This window comes from Microtus ochrogaster, chromosome 16 (assembly GCF_000317375.1).
Source record: "Microtus ochrogaster isolate Prairie Vole_2 chromosome 16, MicOch1.0, whole genome shotgun sequence".
In the NCBI taxonomy this organism is placed as follows: Eukaryota; Metazoa; Chordata; class Mammalia; order Rodentia; family Cricetidae; genus Microtus; species Microtus ochrogaster.
In genome coordinates, this window is record NC_022018.1 from 45,969,197 (window position 1) to 45,976,205 (window position 7,009).

At 47.9% G+C, this 7,009-nt stretch overlaps 1 protein-coding gene across 1 annotated transcript in view; it reads left to right on the plus strand.

Annotated features, from left to right (window-relative positions):
* Window positions 1-4,591: 4,591 nt before the first annotated feature.
* Window positions 4,592-7,009, plus strand: part of Hivep1 (human immunodeficiency virus type I enhancer binding protein 1) — a 144,093-nt gene continuing 141,675 nt past the window's right edge. Inside the window, exon 1 of the mRNA XM_026782950.1 lies at window positions 4,592-4,607. The gene's annotated coding sequence lies outside the window, so the exon portion shown is untranslated. The remainder of the gene's footprint in view (window positions 4,608-7,009) is intronic.

Genomic DNA, 7,009 nt, shown 5'->3' on the forward strand with positions numbered 1-7,009 from the left:
TTTGGTTTTTCGAGACAGGGTTTCTCTGTGGTTTTGGAGCCTGTCCTGGAACTAGCTCTTGTAGACCAGGCTGGTCTCGAACTCACAGAGATCCGCCTGTCTCTGCCTCCCGAGTGCTGGGATTAAAGGCGTGCGCCACCACCGCCCGGCCACACTTTAAACTTTTATCCACAGTGTTTTTTTTTTTTTTCTTACTTTTTAATGGACAAATGCTTCCTCCATTCCTTCTTTTGGCATCTCTCCATTTCTCTTCCATTCGCACAAAATGCTAAGCTACTGAAACTATCAAAACACAGTAGGGAGAACTTTTGTTTCTACAATTGAGGATAAAGATTATGAGCAAGCCAAAGGCAATACAGTGACTGGTGAGAACCGGGACAGAGTGTAAAGGAAAGCATTTGGGAGGAGCAGGACAGTCTGCAAGTTCTCCACTGGAGTTCTCTCAGGGCTTTGCTGGTGACACTGTATACTTTGGGGCCATTCTGAATTCCAGCGGCCTCCTCTGCAACCTGCGCGGAGCTCTTTAAGCTCTGTTCTATAACTTTGAGTCCAGAAATGGAAGTTTAGACAATGTTTATAAAAGGATGATGTAAGAGGAAGGAGCTCGTTTACGTTGACGGGGAAGATGAGCGGCATTCCGATTCCAGCATTCTCTCATTCCACAGACGTTTGTTCCCACAGCGTTCTAGGTGGGAACTGAATGGAACAGTGGGGGACCACCCAGCTCCACTCATTCCAAGTCCTGTATTCTAGTTTTGTTTGTTTGCGACAGGGTTCTCTGGGTAGCCCTGCCTTACCTGGAACTAGCTCTGTAGACCAGGCTAGCCCCCGGCCTCACAAAGATTTGCCTGCTTGTGCCTCCGGAGCTATGGGATTGAAGTTGTGCATGCCTACGTCCTGTTTAGGCCCCTGTATTCAAGGGTTGAGAAATAATATACATGGAAACCAATTAGATAATTCTAGTATGTTAGATATTACCAAAGAAATTAAAGGCGTGATAAGACAGAGTTTGTATATGGGAGGAGATAGGCAGCCATTAGATGGGATGACATTTAATTTACATGTACTCAGGGAAATGAGCACCCCTTGGTCATTTGGCAACCCATAAAAAAGATTTATTTATCATTGTGCCTGTGTACACAGAGGGCTTTCCATGAGGGGTTGATACCCTTTCTGAAGAATGTTAAGAAGTAGAGCACACAACACTATTTTAGGAGTAAACTGGGTGTGGTTTACACGCCTTTAATCCCAACACTTAGAAAGCAGAAACAGGAGGATCTCTGTGAAAATGAGGCCATCCTTCTTTCCCTATGGAGTTCCAAGGCAGCCAAAACTACTTCGAGAGAACCTACTTCAAACCAACCAAGCAACCAACCAACAAAAATAGTTTCTTAGTAGTAATTTTCCCCAGTAGCAAAAGTCTAGAAGAAAGTCCTGATCTTTTTGAAAGCAGTTAGTACCCCCTTTCTAGGTTGCACAAACTCCACTGTTCAGGATCCCTTAAAAAAAAAGAAGAAGAAGAAAAAACTCATTGTGGCCTAAAAATTAAACAACCTTTAACCCCAGCACCGGGACAGAGGCCAGAGGAGCTCTATGAGCTCTCGGCCAGCCTGGGCTACATAGTGAGACACTGTCTCAGATGAAACAAAAGAACCTCAAAACAAAACTCTTGCAAGTCACAGGGCTGATTGTGTCTTCCACTCCCCTTGTTCAGGAAAGCTACTGCCCGCAGAGACTGTATATGGAAACGGGGACTTTATAAGCAATTGAAGTTAAAATAATATCATAGATGCGAGCACTCATCCCATGGGATTAGTACTTTAGCACATAGTTTAAGGGTGTGGTCCATCTCAGAGGGGAAGACACTGAAGCTGTGCTAGAGGCAGTGTGCAGCCGAGACCCCCTGCCATCTTACTGCTCTCAGAAAAGAAGCCAATCGAAGGTGGGTAGCAGGGCCAGCTATGAAAACCTTAGGCTGCTCTCAGTCACCCACTTCCACCAGCAGGACTTTTCCTCCTAAGGGTTCCACATGCTCCCAAACACAGCCACCAGCTGGAGACCACTGCTTAGACTCATGAGCCTCTGGGGGTGGTGTCTCATCTTCCATCTACTGAAGTGTCCTTATAGGCAGAGTGACCAGAGCTGTCACCTTTTCTTCCCTTCCTCTTCCATGCATACAAACCACACCCAGAGAGGCCACATGAAGATTCAACCAAGCAGGCAGCCATCTGCAGATGTGGAAGACAGATAGCAATAGAAAGGAATCTGCTACAAACTTCATCTTGGACTTCCACCCTCCAGAACCGGGAGGGGATAAATGCACACTGCCGAAGATCTCCAGTCTCGATAGTTTGTTACATCTGCCGGAGCAGACTGCTACAGTGTCTTAGATTGTTCTACTTATTGCTACACAATGAGATCACAGGTCAGTAGGGATTGGTTATGTAGAATGCCAATCATTGGTTCCTCATGTTTCTCCAGGACTCAGTTTACAGGGAATTTTGAGAACTGCATGTAGTATATCTGTCAATCACAACTACCCTTCTTTTAGACTGTTTAACAGATAGTGCACCAAATAATATTCATGAAACAATTGTACTTAACATTAAACTAGGCACTTTCCAACGGAGCCAGCAGTGTGGATCAAACAAATGCGGGGGACATTAGCCTTCTCAAAATTAGATGTGTTCAAACCCAAACCCATTTTCCCTTCACTCCTTCCAGCCTCAAAGATCCCAACAGCTACACTTTTATGACATCAGGCACCAATTTCTCAAAAGCTGAATAGCTGTAGCTTTCTAAACAAGGACTTCTTTTCTGCTCCGCAGATGCAGAATATTATGAAGTTACTATAGTCCATTTCACATAAAATACAGCCGAGATGGCTTTAACCATCCGAATGTTCTCTGGCTCCCAGTCATGAATGTACCATGCACTAACTCCATGGCTTCTGGAAGGTTTCTTAACATTTTAGAATGAAGGAGAAGTGTGAAAAGGAAGGGGGCCACCACCCCTCCCGCTCTCAAGACTGCAGCTAGGGCGACAATTGCTGTAGTCTTTGTCCCTAGCTCCCATATTGATCCCGAATCCATCAGCCACAACAACTTTGCTTAAAAAGACCATTCTCTGTCCAGATGTCTCCAAACGGCTACCAACTGCTTGCCGTATCATGTCTTAATTCCTTCCAAACGATGAATGAGTTGGCTCTTCTCGAGCGGCCTGGTGCCAGTTCATTCTGACTACCTCACAGCTACTATTAGAAGAGCCTACCTGGACAGCCCAGGTGCATGGCGGCTCCCATCTGGAAGAAGCTTCCCTCCCCCTCTCAAGAGTGTCCTAATTTGAGTGTCAGTCAGTCATTCCCCAGTCACCAGGACTCTATTGCAGCAGAAGGGAAGTAACCCCACAACCCCCACCCACACACAGTTCCCTCCTCACCCTGCGCTGGCTTCTCTGGGCTTGAGAAGGGTGCTTATCTTACTGGCACATCTTGAATTTTCCCTCAAAACTCTACTGAGGATTCACCCTCTTCTGGAACTGTTTTCCGATAGACCTTCCCTCCACCCAAAGATCGCTCAGCAGTCATATAAATAACCCTGTGCAACTTTAATTGGCGCTGTTTATAAGCTGTGGCTTCTATCTTTTCCCCCTCCAGGTATTTTTCCATGTGTTTGTGCTGTCTCCATTAATTTGTAAACTCCCAGAGGGCAAGGCCTAAACATGGCCTGGTGCTGTCATAAAGGGCATGTGCCCAGGAGGATGAACAAGAGGCAGCGCCTTTCCTTTATTACTAGCCCCCTCTGTTTCTGATTTTCAAATCATCTTTCCTCCGTGATGACTGAGACCGGAAACTTCAAATAAAATATATATCCAGGTTGAGCTAGGGTGCAGATAAAAAAAAAAAAAGGGAGGGTTACAATATTTTCACAACAGAAGAGGGAAGGCGTGCAGGTATTTTGACCCATAGGGGAATCGGTAGTGTATTATTATAGTTTCTCATCTTGGGAGTTGTATTCTTGTCTTCAAGGCTGCAGGAATATCTCAGAGAGAAAATAATATCCGCTTCCAAAGCTGAGCTCTAAAAACTGAACAGAGCCTGGAGAAACATCCAGACGATCTCATTACAAGTTTGTACTGTGAGTGGAAGGAAAAAGAATGTAATCTGGGAGACCTCCTCTGATTCGAGCAGAAAAAGCAGCACTGTTCCGAGACCAGGATCACTTAGCTGGGAGAGCCTTCTTCAGCTCAGGTGAGGAAGGGAGTCGCCGAGGTCCTTTCCTAGCCTGGGTTAGAGCTGGGGATTCCGTCCTCTGGCCACCTGCTGCGCTGGCTGCTAGCTGCACCCACAGTGGAGAATATCTGGCTGTCACCAGGCGCTGAGCTCAAGGTATAACCCACGTAGGCGGTTCACCAGATAACATCAAAGCTACAAGCAGGGGCCAGAAAAGGGGGGGGGGCAGCGCAGCGAGGGAACCAAGCGCCTCCCCCAGCGTTTCCTCTCACGCCCACTTCCAACCTAGGAGGCTTTTGGTTTCTGCTTTTGTTGTTTTTAAAATGAAAAGTTGAACCCAGGAAGCTTGGGAGCAGACTTTTTGCTCTGCAGTTCGGTAAGTTTTCTTCCCTCGGTTCTTTTGTTTGCTTGGCTTGGGAAGAGCTGGGTCGTAGGGGACAGTTGTTGCGGAGCTTGAGGGGAAGGGTTTGGAGTTGGGTCGCCCGGAGTGGGAGGCGAGGGGGAGGGGAGGGGTCTCGTTGGTGGACGGGAAAGCCCAGCGTGCAGGGTGAAGGGGAGGGACTGGCGGCGTGACCCAGGGCCAGCGGGAGGAACCTCCGGGATCTCCGCGTGGCGGTGGCGCTGGTGGCCGCACGGGGCGGAGGGCCGGAGCCACGGGGCCTCGCCAAGGGGGAGCCCGAGCAAGGCAGCACAGGGTGGCCGCGTGGGAACCAGGGTAGGGAAGGAGCGGGCGCAGCGCGGCATTGACGGGGATCTCCCTGAACTGTTCAGCCGGAGAAATACGGTCAGAGTCCCCACAGGACCCCACTTCTCCCAAGGGGAGCAACAGAGACATTTACATGGCCCTCTGGGCCCCTAAGAACCTCTCTGCCTCTCCTGATCTAGAACCGTCACCCGGATCTCCCTTGTTCCAGGATTTTTGACAGTTCAAGCTTAAGCTTACCACTTACAGGCTAGTCGGGTTCACACATCCAATTCCGTTTATTTGCAATATTCCGAGGACCTATTATTTACAAAACAAGCCGTAACAAGCTATTTATTATAACATAGCTGCATTTCCCCTGCATTCTGGCATGAAAGAAACCGTGTTTCGAAAATTCAGAAAACTTACCAGGAAAGTATTCTGTATTATCTGTCTCAGAGACAAGTTTTAATACCTGTTTGCTGATCAAGAAAATATAGTGAAATGACAATTCAAAATCAGATAATGCAGTTTGTTCAAACGTTCAAAGCGTTGCTATATCCTGAAGACACTGGGTTCGTGGGTATATGTCAGTTGTGTTCGGTAACTATTGAGTCAAAAATGCACCCTGGCACTTAGCTTTTGTTTTTCCGTTCCTAGCAACACAAACTCGACTTACAAAGAATGTGTCTTTACCCTAACACATTAGTTCACATCTGCCTGTATGTGTAGCTTTAGATTCAAACAGCCCAACTGGGGGAGGGGCTCTACATTGCGCGATTTGTGAATCCTACCTATTGGGTGTTTCATTTAATAAAATAGATGTTAGCCCAGTGAAATATTAAAATGGCACTATTTCATTGTAGGGCTAACAGGATGTTACCCACCATCTGAACTTTCTAGTTGCATGATCTTTGCTCTGTGACCAAATTTACTTTTTCGTAGGCACATTTTCCCCTTTGCAAAACATTATTTTTGGCTCTAAGCTTGCCATTACTGAGTATTCCATTTTTAATCATTTCCATTCTGGGGCTTTGAGCTTTTCTTAGCTCGAATGAGTTAGAGGTAGGACTTCCTCAGGGGATTTTAGGGGCCAACCGTTAGCAGGAACGGCCTAGACATCTTTAAGAAAGCCCAAGGGAACAAAACAAGTTTGCACAGATGGTCAGCTGTTAGTAGGCGTATGGTCGTTTAGCAATGAATATTTTTGTTTTGCGTCTTTTTTTTTACACGTTTTTCTTTCCAACTTTGAGGTGGCCCGTTAAATCAGTCACTTCTGCCGGCTTTTTAGCGGCTGTGTGGAACTTTTAAATTCAAACTGCTACCAACCCTTATGTCTAACCTTGAAAACCTGCTTCCCTCCCCAGACTCAGCTCTGCTGATATTTCCAGAAGTTTCCAGCCCCTTTTACTAACGCTTTCTAGCAGCCGGGGGTCAAACTCTGGTTTGTAATAAATTAGTCTGTCTTCCCTTTCACTCCCCCAGAGTTCCAGAAGCCCGCTGGGTGGCTCCGCCCCGCACCCCCTCCTCTGCTCCCAAAGTTCCCTAGCAGGTTAGTCCCCAGCTGTCAGGCAGGCAAGGAGGGGTTAACTGCGCTCCCTGCTAGGGCTCTGGGAAGCACCGGCTCTCTCCGGAATAACCTTGGCTTTCCTCGGTCTTTTAATAGAACATCCGCCACCAAAATAGTGGTTTCAGTTCAGGGCTTAATAACACGTCCCCCCCCCCCCCCCCCTCCGACCCTCCAAATCAACACCCCGCCCCCTATCTCTCTCTTTTTTTTTAAGTTATTTTTCAAAGTTAATGAGTTTAAAGTTTCACAATGATTTCCCCTTCCCTTTACGTGGAGCTGAGGAAACCCCCTTGGGGTCCCCCCCTTCCTCCCTCCCTCCTTCCCTCCCGGGTCCTCCTCCTCCCGACAAGGGCCAGGGCGAGGGGCGGGGCTGGGAGACACCATGACGTCACTGTGCCGGCCCACATCCTGCTCTAGAAAGTCAAAAGACGGTAAAGAGAATCGGGCGCCGCCCGGCCCCGCCCCTCCTCCCGGGCCAACCGCCCCCTACTGCAGCCCGGCCGGGCTTCCCCCGCCACGGAGCCCC